This window comes from Crinia signifera, chromosome 11, assembly GCF_055691185.1.
Source record: "Crinia signifera chromosome 11, ASM5569118v1, whole genome shotgun sequence".
NCBI classification, from domain to species: Eukaryota; Metazoa; Chordata; class Amphibia; order Anura; family Myobatrachidae; genus Crinia; species Crinia signifera.
In genome coordinates, this window is record NC_139227.1 from 61270421 (window position 1) to 61285582 (window position 15162).

A 15162-nucleotide genomic window follows, 5' to 3' on the forward strand; every position below is an offset into this window, starting at 1 on the left:
ATAAGGGCACAAATAATGTGCAACATATGTGTAATGGGCATTATGTGTGTCATGTGTATAAGGGCATTAATAATGTGCAACATATGTGTAAGGGGCATTACGTGTATCATTATGTGTATGAAGGGCATTAGTAAAGGTTGGCATAATGTGTAAGGGGCATTAAGGTTATAACTACATTAATAATGTGTGTCATGTGTAAGGGGCATTACTGTGTGGTATTATCAGGGGAGCCGAGAGAAAGGGGTAGGGGGTACAAATTACCCAGGCCAAAGTCTGATGGAAGGGCCCAGTGGGGGCCCCGGGCCCCCTCCCCTGAAGTGTCAGCAGCAGCTGCAGCTCTTCTCCTCTGCCCAGCACACACTGCTTTGTGCTCGGTTGTAGTGTGGCCATGGAGGTGCTTAAAATACAATATTTTCTCAGGATTTTTTTCTAAGGGTGTAATGTGAATAATGTGAGGAGTAATGTACATAAGGTAAAGTGGTACTACTGTGTGATGTAACGTGAATAATGGACACCATCGAATGATATAATGTGAATAAAGTTGCGCTATTGTGTGGCATAATTTGAATTGGGGGTACTATTGTGTGGCCATGCCCCTTCCCAGCAAGAACACACCCCCCTGTTTGGGCTGTGCACCGAATGTGTGCACTGTTTCTATTTAAAATATTGCGGGTAGGAGCACCAAAATTATCACTGCTATGATGAGGGTTGATGGTGCTGGGAAAGGGGAGCAGGGTCAGAGGCGGGACTAGTGGTGGTACTAAGGGGCACCAGCCAAAATCTTGTGTAGGGCGTAATTGAGGCTAGGGCCGGCTCTGGGTGTTCTCTCGCTGTAGCCTATCCCCTTCTGCAGCAGTCTTCCTTTCCCCTCCCTTCTTCCGGCTAAGTGCGGCTACTGCCGTAGCCGAACTTCCGGACCCGCATGCCCCACTTCCGGTAGGCGCGGATGGAGAAGTTCACAAGTGCCGCTGGTTTGTCAAAATGCACCTTTATTTTGGGGGGGATTCTGCAAACTCTGTAGTATTTATATACTTCACGCTATCTGCATTAGATTTCCACTATATACTGTAGTCATTGCTGCCCTCTCTATTTCACTATTTGATTTGTGCTGAACGGGAGCGACAGTGACATCAAATCGGGATCGAAAGGTTAAAAACCTGTACAATCACCATACGATTTGTATGCGATCCCAATGCGATTTTGACTATATAGTCAAAATCTAATGTCAAATCTCACCATGTATACACAGCATTAGAATCATTTTCTTGCACCATTGTATGTTGTGGGACAATTTTCTTGTATGCCCTTATATCTTTCTAGGCCACAATTTCATAAAAAATAGTTTTTGAAAGAAAAAACTTTTTTAATTAAGATAGCATTAAATTAATTAGAAATACACTGTAGTCTATACATTGTTAATGTGGTAAATTACTTGCCACAAACGTCTGGTTTTTGAAGGAATATCTACATAGGTGTATAGAAGCCAATTCCCAGCAACTATCACTCCAGTGTTCTAATGTTACATTGCATTTGCTAATCACATTAGAAGACTAATGGATGATTAGAAAACCCTTGAAATCCCTTGTGTATATATGTTAGAACAGCTGAAAATGGGTTTGCTCATTAGAGAAGCTATAAAAATTTCCTTCTTTGAGCTAGTTGAGTTTCTCAAGCATAACATTTGTAGGTTCGATTATACTCTCACAATTGCCAAAAAAAGAGAACTTTCATGTGAAACTTGACAGTCTACTCTTGCAAGAAATTGCCATGAAGCTGAACATTTCCTACAATGGTGTATACTACTCCCTTCAGGGAACAGCACAAACATGCTCTAACCAGAGTAGAAAGCAAAGTTGGAGGCCCCATGCACAACTGAGCAAGAAGACAAATACATTCGAGTCTCTCATTTGAGAAATAGATGCCTCACAGGTCCTCAACTGGCAGCTTCAATAAATGGTACCCGCAAAACGCTAGTGTCAACATCTACAGTGAAGAGGAGACTCAGGTATGCTGGCCTTCTAGGTAGAGTGGCAAAGAAAAAGCCATATCTGAGACTGGCCAATAAAAAGAAAAGATTAATATGGGTGAAAGAACACAGACATTTGACAGAGGAAGATTCAAAAAAGTGTTATGGACAGACAAATAGAAGTTTGAGATTTTTGGATCACACAGAAGATCATTTGTGAGACGCAGAACAAGTGAAAAGATGCTGGAACAGTGTCTGGCACCACCTGTCAAGCATGGTGGAGGTAATTTGATGGTCTGGGTCTGCTTTGGTGCTGGTAAAATGGATTTTAAGTAAGGAAGACTATCACTCCATTTTGCAATGCCAAGCCATACCCTATGGAGTCAATTTCCTCTTCCAACAAGAAAATGGGGCAGATGTATCATAGCAGCACTTATCGCGCCGCTATGATACTTCCTGCTTCGCCTCAATAGCGAGGCGAAGCAGGAAGGGACATCGACAAGATGTATTAACATCTTGTCTGCCGAAGCGGGGGAGCGTTAACTCCCCCCTCCGGCGATGTCCCTTTCTGGAGATAGCGCATCAGTTAATACTGATGCGCTATCTCCTGTCCCCCGGCCGGCCGCACTGGGCATGCGCGGGATCTCGCTGTTCACGCGAGATCCCCAGCGCAGCCCACAGCTGACAGCAGGGACAGCGCTGTCCCTGCTGTTTAGATAGGGCTTCGCCAGCCTGATGCTGGCGAAGCCAAACCCGGCTTCGTGCGGAACGGTCAGCGATGCTGACCGTTCATACATTCGGCCTGCTATCATTTTGATAGCAGCGCCGATATGGACAGGGGCGCATAGCGGATTACCGCATCCTGGCGCCGTCATACATGGGGGAGAAGCGGTATCAGTGCACATAACGTGCGCTGATACCCCTTCTCCCCCATAACGACGGATCATACATCTGCCCCATTGACCCAAAGCACACCTCAAAATTATACAAGAACTATTTAGGGAAAAAGCGGGCAGCTGGTATTCTGTCTATAATGGAGTGGCCAGCGCAGTCACCAGATCTATTGAACTATTGTGGCAGCAATATGCTTTTTGGGTTATGGTACTGGGTACCCTGGTGGTTTAGCCTTTGGTATATGTAATGGGGTCTATTCCCTAAATACCCTACTAAATGATATAGGAGTAGGTTTTAACAAATACCAATTGGAGATCCTAGGGAGTTGTGTTGTATTTTCTTTGTTATTATTTGTTTCTCCTTCGATCCTGGCAAATGCCTGGAAATAACACTGGCGTCAGCATTTATATTTTGGTTTTTAGGCTGAGTTTATCTTCATGCTGAAAGACATTGAAGAAGCTTGAACATGGTATACAAGAAGTGCCCATCAAGCCAATCCAACTTTTGGGAGGTGCTTCAGGAAGTGTGGGGTGACATTTCTTCAGATTACTGTATTTTATCAAATTAACAGCTACAATGCCAAAGGTCTGTGATGCTGTTATTACTGCAAAAGGAGCATTCTTTTTGACAAAAGCAAAGTTTGATGGACAAAATTATTATTTTTGAAATAAAAATCATTATTTCTAACCTTGCCAATGCTTTGACTAATTGTTCAATTCATTTTGCAACTCATGTCATAAATAAAAGTCAGTTTTCATGTAAAACAAGAAATAGACTGGGTGACCCCAAACTTTTGAACGATATGTATGTGTTGTGTATGTATGTATGTATGTATGTATGCAGGGCCGGTGCAAGGCACCGGAGCGCCCCAGGCGAGTCGGGGTGGGGGCACCCCGGTGCCCGGGGGGGGGGTGGTACCTGAAAAAACTGGCGGCGTCAGCGTCCCTGCAGTGCTGGAGCGGGCAGGGGTGTCCGTGCCGCGGGGGTACCTGCGGCGCTGTCACTGTGTATAAAGCTGCTGTCGGCGGCGGGGTCCCTGCAGTGAATAGAGAATAACTAGCGCTATGCGGCGCGGGAAGCGCTTCTGATTTTGAAAACACTTGCCGCACGCTGAATGGCTGAATCTCAGCCAATCAGCGTGCGGCAAGTGTTTTCAAACCATATGCCCACCCCTGCCCGCTCCAGCACCTGCCCGCTCCAGCACTTCAGGGACGCCGACAGCTATATTCAAATGCTGGGGGTGAGGGGCGAACTGCCGCCCTCCTGGCGCCGGCCCTGTATGTATGTTTGTATGTATGTATGTATATATGCTACGTGTGTGTGTTGTGCATGTATGCTGTTTTTGTGTATGTGTATGTATGCTGTGTGTGTGTGTGTGTGTGTGCGTGTATGCTGTGTGTTGTGTATGTATAAGATGTATGTATGCTGTGTGTTATGTATGTATGTATGAATGTTATTTGTGCTGAGTATGTATGCTGTGTGTTTGTGTATTTATTTAGCCCTTAGGGTCTTAAGCACCCCTGGAGCCTTAATCCGGCTTCGCTGGCAGTCCCTCCTGATGGTGGCCTGGTGGCATACATTCCAAACCATAATGCAGGTGTCCTAAAACAAGCTCAAGGAGGACAAAAACATCCCTTCATCGCAACAGAAGGGTATGATACTATCATTATGCAAGATACAAATTAGATAAGGTACTAATTGAATTAATTTACTTATCATTAGAAAGTGCTTAAATAGTAACTAACACCACTTTTGGACATCACAATATTAAAGTTTGTGCTTCAATGAGCTTAGTAAGAATTTAAATATTCAATGATTCTCTATTCTGCATCATTCTAGAGTACTTCAGAATCCAGAGTAGTGTTATTATAGGAATTGTGTGGTAGTGTCACAAGAGGCAAACATTTTGCTTGCAAGATGTTTCATACAGTGCAACTCATTTATTACCAGCAGCACTTTAAGCTAGTAGTCCCTCTGTTCTATTAATAAAGCCTCCCATGCAGAACAGGAAATTACTGCCCCAAAAACAGGAAATGATTTTAAAAGTGGACAATGCAAACTGTTTATGGATGGTTTAAAAACCACTCCCATTTAACGTCAACAGCTAACAAAAATGTATTCTTCTCACATAATCCTTGTGATGCCTACAGAAACTGGAATTGTACGTAGTGTGACATTTAGAGCTTCAGAATAGCAGCTATGCTTAAAAGCAAGCTAACAACTGTGTACCACAAAGATTTATAAATGTCCTTGTAAATATATACATAGAAGATATATAGGAAAGCTATAGAGAGTACAGATGTGGGCAAACTCAATAATAAAGGAAATCATCAGGCTAACTTGGTATCAAGTCGATTGCGAAGGGGGAAGGGGAGGAGGAAGGTTGGGGTCCACACACATTTAAATATACCCTTTAGTTCTTTGATTATATAGGGTTTTGGTAAAAGAGGAAATAAATCTGCCTTATTTATCGAAATAGTATGGCAGGGGTGCTATCCGGGCAATTTGGTACAGAACTGGTTTGGAGAGAAAGAAAAGGATTTGCACGGTGGATGCACACCAGAAAGATATTTTTAAAATGTAACCTTTATTGGTTTATTAAATAAAATGTAGAGGGGACCTTGGTGTCTGCATTCTTTGCAATTGTATGGAACCGCAAGTCTCAGCCCACTCCGCTTGTTGTGAATTTATAACTTGGTATCAAACCTAAGAGATATATAAAGCAGAGCGATACAGTAGCAACAAATCAGCTGCTGTCTGTTAGGCAGTTAGAGGCTAATTGGTTGGTATTTTACCTGTGTCAAAGGTTTGATACACATCCGCACATGTTTTGTTTACTTTGGTGGAAAATACCTCAGAAAATGTCTAATTAATATTAGTATCCTCTATTTATAGGGCACCACAAGGGGTCTGCAGCACATTATTGAGTTAAAACATAAGATATAAAGTATAAAATGTTACATTTCAAAATAATGCAATATGCAAGCCAAATAATCATTAGTGCATATACAGTAATCATACCAACAAAAGCAGCACTAGCTGACCCAAAGGTTCAGTGCTGATGTTGGAAAGTGGGAGAAATGGTATATGGAAAGGAAGAGCACATGAGGGAGGAGGGCCCTGCTCATGAGGGGAAGAGAGACATGAGGGGTGAGTTAGTATGATAACGAATACAACTTGTTTTAATAAAGAAATGGTTGTTTGCCCATATGAAGCATTGGTGACAGGTTGAGAATTTGGTAGGTAGAGGGCGTTCCAAGTGTGTAGAACATAATTTTCAAAAATAGATTTTGGTTTACTTATCTCTATGTTAAGGTCCCTTTCCCAAAATTGTGTGGAGTTTGAAAGTGCAGAGAAGTGATTTTTAATCAGTTATTTATCTCACAAAATGTCAGCTCCTGAGATCCCACACTACGAATATCCCCGGATAAAAGGAAATGTTTTACTTGGAGGTACCTCCATATTTCATTATTCGGGAGGACCCACATACAATGTTCCCTCTAATTTTATGAAGGCTGTGTGCGGCTAAAGATTTTGGCTGTGCAACTTTGGAATGAAATTTACATTTTTGTGCGTCACATATATAACTGGAAAATGACGTTCAGCATTTGTGTTAACTTTACTTCAAAATGATATTAAACATTTAAACATTCAAAACACAGCACACCATGTAGTTAATGGGTGAAACACACATTAATTGAGTCCACAACTGCAAAAAGGGACCACTGCTGCTTTGTGCGCTCAGTTGTAATGTATGTGCGCATGCTCGTCAAGGTGTGTGCGCGCGCACAGCTTAGAGGGAACACTGCCCACATAGCCTGGATGTCAGGGAACAGAAGCACTCCAGGTGAGTAATATAGTTCACCGATCCTGGAAATTACTGCCTGAGACCACAGTTTAAACGACTGTTTCGAGATTCTAGGGAGAAACGCAGAATTATCAAGAAAAATATATTAAACGGGAGGACTCAATAGCCACCTATTGTTTTGTTTTATTGACTTAGGCATAAATTGGGGGGAGGGGGGGGGGCACTGGTAATACTTGCAAGAGATAAGGAATAGGAGGTTAAAAATACATTTTAATCACATGTATCCTCCCAATCTGGGAGATTTATCCTCCCAATCCAGGAGAAACCCAGACTGGACCAAGAAGTAAGCTCACATTGGATGTAAGAACAACAGTGAAGTTGAGTGAATGCATAGTAGGATAGTATTGAAAGTGAAAGATCTGATGTAAGCCAGTAAGCCCGCTCAAAGCAAAAGCTTCGAAAGCTAGTCTGCTACCTTCTGTGTTTGTGCATGTGTGAGAAAGAGTATATTCTGTGTTTGTGCATGTGTGAGAGAGTATACAAAATATACAAAACATATATATAGAAGGGGGCAATATTATAAGAATAAAAGACATTTATTTAATTGTGTCCAATATGTGGCACAATATCCTAATATATCATGACATACAATATATAAATGAACCATATAAAAAAAACGAAAAAAACAGAAAACAACCGGTTGTGATAAAGCGCTTAAAAGATCATATTATTAAAAATAAACATGCAGATAGACCTAAATAGTACATATACCCCGCAACAGTGGGAGTCGATCAATCAACATATACTATATCTAAATGTAATAACCATAAAGAAATGCACTTTAAACTATTACATGGTCTATATTTTACCCCCGCTAAATTACATAAAATTTTGCCTACGATATCTAAATTTTGTTGTAGAAACTGTACAGAGGTGGGAGATTTATTTCATGTTTTCTGGGCATGCCCTCATCTTTGTCAACTTTGGAGAGATGTTTTTACTCTTGCGTCCAAGGTACTGCATGTCTCCCTTCAAGAGTCGCCTTCATTGGCCCTGTTACATGTTTATCCAAAAGATCTCTCCCCTCCTGATTGTTATGTCTTAGGTCATATCCTTATTGCTACTAGGGCAGCGATAGCCCAAGATTGGAAACCCCCCCCCCCCCCCATCAATTATTAAAATGTTTCGGAAAATTCACCATGCCTTTCAGATGGAAACTATGGGTTTGCCATACTCTTTTTCAAATAAATCTCCACTACTCAAGTGGTTTAGATGGCAAGAATACCTGTCATCAGAAGATGGCGCTAACTTACTAAGTGTGGCAAATTGATTATATGCGATTAGGAACTGGATTCTGTATTATTTATATTGCTGGGTCTTCTCTTACTGTCCCCCCCCCCCCCCCCCGTACTTAACGGAACACAACTCTTAATAAAAAAAAAACTATTGATGGAAAATAGCCTGCCAACATTTCAGTCACTAAAGACCTTTATCAAGGCAGCAATAAGTACAGCAATGGTCACAGCAGTAATCCAGGTGTGGGGTAGGGAACTGACGCCAAAGTTCCCTACCCGATACCTGGATTACTGCTGTGACCATTGCTGTACTTATTGCTGCCTTGAAAAAGGTCTTCAGTGACCAAAGCGTCGGCAGGCTATTTTCACTGGTATTATTAAACTGGAAGCTGCTCTCTCGATTCTAGTATTTAAAAAATAACTCCAGGCACTTTTGCAGAATGGTGTAGAGAACGACCTCATATCATCTAAACTGATGAATGCACTAATACCCGAACATCCTGTGGTCCCCCGTTTCTATTGCACGCCTAAGATGCATAAGACTCTGGTTGACCCGCCTGGCCGCCCCATTGTGGCAGCCAGAGAATCTTTGATGCAGCCTCTCTCCATTTATCTGAACAGCCAACTTCAGCATTGTATACAACACCCCCGTTATCTTAAGGACACCACGGGACTCCTGCAACGTTTACAAACACTATCTGGCCTTGGTGAACACAAATCACAAATGTATGTTCTCCATTGATGTCTGTTCCCTTTATACAGCTATTCCTCATGCCGATGGCCTATCAACTTTACGGCACTTCCTGACATATAATCCCCATTATACGGGACCTAACCATAATCTCTTTTTAGAACTCATGAATATGATTCTCACAAAAAAATTATTTTTGTATAATAATGAGTTTTATTTTCAGCTTATGGGCGTGGCTATGGGGGCGGCGGTATCCCCCTCATATGCCAACACCTTTATGTTTGAGTTTGAACAGGCTTTTTTCTTTGATAACCCTAACATTGTACCTTACATTTTACAGTATTTTCGTTATATTGACAATTTGTTGATTTTTTGGAACACTGACCCGCTAATTTTATGTGATTATATTGATACTCATAAAAACAGCACCAGCCTGATCAAATTTACGTACTCTTGGAGCGCTCTACAAATTCATTTTTTAGATGTGCTCATCACCCTACATGATGGATTACTGTCCACATGACTATACAGTAAACCAACGGATAGGAACAATGCCCTTCAATATTCTAGTTGCCATCCTCAATCTACCATTTGCAGCCTGCCGTATTCGCAGATGCTGCGTGTTCAGCGCATAGTCTCCGATCCTAGTTTGGTACCCACACATATGGATGAGATGGTGAGACGATTTTCTGCCAGAGGTTACCCGATGGCAGAACTCCTAGCCACTAAGACTCGGGTGATGGCCCTTAATCGTGATGAACTCTTGGCCCCCAAAACCCATAGCCCCATGCCTACGTCCACCATCCCATGGATTACCACTTACAATGAACTTAGCCCTCATGTAAAACGCATCGCCAATTCTTATTGGCCAAGGATACAATCTGATGCTGAGGTTGGCATCAATAATGGTAAATTGTTATCGAGCTATAAACGCTCACGTAATTTGAAGGATATCCTTGTAAAGTCTGATTCAGCCCCTGCTAAAGGTGTACGTATATCACGCAAACTAGGATGCATCAGATGCAACTGCATTACATGCCAATACATGATACCTGGTGCCACTTTTAATCACCCACGTATGGGTAAAACCATGTACATTCGACACACTCTGTCTTGCAATACACAGTACACTGTGTACCAAATATTGTGCCCGTGTGGCCTGTCGTACATAGGCAAGACATAGCGTACCTTTATGGAGCGAATGGCAGCGCACAGGTCTGCTATAAAAAAAAGCACTGGTCACAGGCACCAGTGAGCAGCCTGTGGCGCGCCATTTCGCTAACTTAAAACATAGTCTGGCGACCATGAAATATTGCATGATCGACCATGTCTTCCATTCCATCGACCCCTTCCATTCGGGGAGGCGATCGCGGGGCCGCACTTCTTAGGTGCGAGGCCAGATGGATCGTCAGACTGGGCACTGTCGCACCTCACGGACATACGGGGATCTCGGTCCTCATTTGAGTCCGTGACACATACTATGTAGCCGTGATGTGTTATGTGGTCCGTATTATACATGTTATTGTGAATACCAATATCTTGCCCACATATTTGGCTTGTATGTATATATTCTCTCTCTCATGTCTATTCTCTGTTTTCCAGATTGTAACTATGACAGTTCTGACAGGACGCGGCTGTGGCCATTTGTTATTGTCTGTTTCTATGGTGATGGGTGCACGCTTGCTGAGCGACCCACCTGACGCTGCTGACGTCACCTATCGGCACGGAAGGGAAGGGTCACTGACTCGCACACTCAGAATGTTCACTGTGGTGCTACTATAAAGGTATGTGTATTTATTTTTAACTGTGTTGAAGCCTGATGACGATGTCGCATAGACATTGAAACGTTGCTTATTAAAGTTTCTACTTGACTGATCTGAGAGACGTATTTTGGAGTGCGGCACATACACTGGGATTAAATATATATATATAGCAGTGTGGGTGGGCGTCACTCGTGTCGATCTCCAAAAAATACTGACTCAGGGAGTACAGATATAATGACGTTTCGGTTTATTACCTTCTTCAGATAAAGAAATATGTGCAGTGCTTACCTTTATACAGGTGATCTGTGAACCTCCCCCCACCACCGTCACCGTGCTGAAACCGGAAGAGCGCTGTGTGCTGTCCAGGATAGTTCCCCATGACAGCCAGAAACAGGGCTATCTGATTCATCATTCCATGTGAAACGGTGAGAGTGGATAGTTCCTACAGAGACATTGTATCAGGTCAGACAGTGCAGAGGAAACATCAATACAATAATGGCAACATCGTATATACAACAAAATATAACAACATTACATAATCAGAAGAAACAGTTAAAATTAATTTGTTCATTTAACCCAGCGGGCGCCACCGTTCTCAAACGATGTATCCATCGAACTTCCTTCTGTAACAGAAGTCGACTTCTGTCGCCCCCTCTCCTATCCTCCTGCACCTGATCAATCATAAGATATTTAAGACTAGACAGGCTATGTCGACAAGCCACGAAGTGCTTCGCAACTGGCTGGTCGACAGGTTTACCTCCCAAGGCAATTTTGATCGCGCTCCTGTGTTGGGCCATTCTCTCTTTGAACTGACATATTGTCTTACCAACATAATACATGCTGCAAGGACAAATTATACAGTACACAACATATTTACTTGTACAGGTAAGGATTTGTTTAATTTTTATCCTTTTACCATTATGTGGGTGCACTATATAGTCCTGTATTAGCAGATGATTGCAGGTGGCACAACCTAAACATCTATAATTGCCCGGGCGCTTAGTCAGGAAATTACGAGGTATGGTTGACACAAAATCAGATATGTCGGCATGTACCAACATATCACGTAAGTTGCGACCCCTGGTAAAACAGGGTAGCAACCGGCGTTCAGAAAAACCTTTAAGATCAGGGTCATTTTTAATAACAGGCCAAATTTGTTTAGCCATAGATGTAATGGGAACACTTTCTGTAGAATAGTTATTTACCCAAATGATGGAATTGTCGACATTGTTTTTATGTCTGACTCCACCACTTCTCGGCTGGCTAAGTGCTTTACATCTGGCCTCCTGTAATAGATTTTTAGTATAGCCCTTCTCAAGGAATTTGATCTCCATAAGATCCATTTGAGTTTTTTCATCAAGGTGATCGCTACATATTCTATGAACACGGAGAAATTGAGAATATGGCAGTCCCTTTTTGAGGGGCACGGGATGATGACTTGCAAAAGACAATAGACTGTTACAATCTGTAGGTTTACTGTAAAGATTAGTAACAAACTGATTCTGAACAATGGACACTTCGACATCAAGGAATTGAATTTTATCGGCCTGAATATTAAAAGTAAAACGTATATTGGCATCTGATTGATTGATAATCTGCATAGCTTCTATCAGTTTATCCTTTGTCCCACTCCACAAGAAAAATATATCATCGATATATCGAATAAACCTATCGATGTTTGCTGCATTTTCCCCACAAAGGAATAGTTTTTCTTCAATTCCGAACATAAATGCATTAGCATATGTCGGCGCTACCGCAGCGCCCATAGCGCACCCAAGCACTTGGAGAAAGTATAGGTTATCAAAAATAAAATAATTTCTTTCCAATACCTTGTGGAGTAATTTTAGAAAAAATGCAATCTGGGGACCTGTATAGCTGTCATTATTGGTAATAAGAGCCTCCACCGCCGCAACACCCCTATCATGGGGTATATTGGTGTATAGGCTAATGACATCGGCTGTTACCAGCCAGGTACCTGGTGCTATGTCCCCATGATTACGCAATTTCTCCAAAAATGACGTTGTATCTTTAAGATACGTAGCTTTCAATTGTACTGGTGCCTGCAAGTAAAAATCTAAATATTTAGCAATTTTATAATATAAAGAATCCCTCGCAGACACAATTGGTCTGCCAGGTGGTTTCACTTTATTTGTGTGCAGCTTAGGTAAGCTGTAAATAACAGGCACACGTGGCGAAGGTTCAAATAAAGCAGTTTTCACATGATCAGAAATAATATTATTGTCCACCGCCTCTTGAAGAATGTCCCGTAATTCCTCTGCAAATTCAGCAGTCGGATCACCTTGTAACTGGGTATAGACAAGGGGGTTGTTCAGTTGATGGTATAATTCATCCTTGTAGTCTTGGATATTCTGCACTACAATCGCTCCCCCCTTATCCGCCGGACGGATAGTAATGTCCTTGTATGAAGATAAGTCCCTGAGGGCCAATTGTTCTGCCCTGTTTAGATTATAAATAATCTTGGTTGGTTTTTGGTCACAAGTGTCAATCGTATTAGAGATTGTACGGGTGAAGGTGCGGATGGCAGGGTTAACAGAAACCGGGTCAAATGTAGATCTTGCTTTTACCGGACACGGTGGTACTCTGTCAGCAATCGGAGGTTTTTTGTCAAAAAATTCTTTCAAACGCAGCTGACGATTGAGACGAGCCAAATCGATCTTGCTGCGGAGACTATCATGGACATTAGTAGGTATAAAACTTAATCCCTTCGATAAAACTGTGGTCTCATCTTTAGTGAGGATTCTAGTGGACAAATTCACTATCGGGCATTTTTCTTGGTGTTCTTTCCTCCTCTGCCTCTGGCATTGCCCCCCTCTTCTGGAAAGTCGGGGGCGGGTCCGTCTCTGCGTGCCCTGGTGAGCACCCCTAAAGGGAGACCTTGTGCCCGGGTCGATTGAGGAAGATCTGATTCACTATTAGATGTAGCACTAGAGGTGCCAGTGTCCAGATTGGGTCTCGGATTGCGTCTGCCAAGAAATACCCCTACGATCGGGCGTAACAACCCCGACTTTTGCCGCAGATGGGCGGCGGTCCTTAATAAGGCTTCCTTCGATCTGATATTACTAGTGGTGGAGGAATCTACTAAGGAGCTTACTGCTACTCGTGAGAAAATATCACTGTTCGAGCAACAACATCTGGACAACCTGATTGCAGATAAAACGTGATTGGATGGAGAAACTTAGAACGGAGGTGGAGAAATATAAAAATGAGCTGATAGCTTTTAAAACTAAAAAACTTGCTACAGTGGTCAGAGACTATGAAGAACACAGGGTCTATAATTGGGCTAACTTTCCAGCTGGTAAGCCCAGACAACAGCGTCAAAAATATGGCAGACGCAATCCGAGACCCAATCTGGACACTGGCACCTCTAGTGCTACATCTAATAGTGAATCAGATCTTCCTCAATCGACCCGGGCACAAGGTCTCCCTTTAGGGGTGCTCACCAGGGCACGCAGAGACAGACCCGCCCCCGACTTTCCAGAAGAGGGGGGCAATGCCAGAGGCAGAGGAGGAAAGAACACCAAGAAAAATGCCCGATAGTGAATTTGTCCACTAGAATCCTCACTAAAGATGAGACCACAGTTTTATCGAAGGGATTAAGTTTTATACCTACTAATGTCCATGATAGTCTCCGCAGCAAGATCGATTTGGCTCGTCTCAATCGTCAGCTGCGTTTGAAAGAATTTTTTGACAAAAAACCTCCGATTGCTGACAGAGTACCACCGTGTCCGGTAAAAGCAAGATCTACATTTGACCCGGTTTCTGTTAACCCTGCCATCCGCACCTTCACCCGTACAATCTCTAATACGATTGACACTTGTGACCAAAAACCAACCAAGATTATTTATAATCTAAACAGGGCAGAACAATTGGCCCTCAGGGACTTATCTTCATACAAGGACATTACTATCCGTCCGGCGGATAAGGGGGGAGCGATTGTAGTGCAGAATATCCAAGACTACAAGGATGAATTATACCATCAACTGAACAACCCCCTTGTCTATACCCAGTTACAAGGTGATCCGACTGCTGAATTTGCAGAGGAATTACGGGACATTCTTCAAGAGGCGGTGGACAATAATATTATTTCTGATCATGTGAAAACTGCTTTATTTGAACCTTCGCCACGTGTGCCTGTTATTTACAGCTTACCTAAGCTGCACACAAATAAAGTGAAACCACCTGGCAGACCAATTGTGTCTGTGAGGGATTCTTTATATTATAAAATTGCTAAATATTTAGATTTTTACTTGCAGGCACCAGTACAATTGAAAGCTACGTATCTTAAAGATACAACGTCATTTTTGGAGAAATTGCGTAATCATGGGGACATAGCACCAGGTACCTGGCTGGTAACAGCCGATGTCATTAGCCTATACACCAATATACCCCATGATAGGGGTGTTGCGGCGGTGGAGGCTCTTATTACCAATAATGACAGCTATACAGGTCCCCAGATTGCATTTTTTCTAAAATTACTCCACAAGGTATTGGAAAGAAATTATTTTATTTTTGATAACCTATATTTTCTCCAAGTGCTTGGGTGCGCTATGGGCGCTGCGGTAGCGCCGACATATGCTAATGCATTTATGTTCGGAATTGAAGAAAAACTATTCCTTTGTGGGGAAAATGCAGCAAACATCGATAGGTTTATTCGATATATCGATGATATATTTTTCTTGTGGAGTGGGACAAAGGATAAACTGATAGAAGCTATGCAGATTATC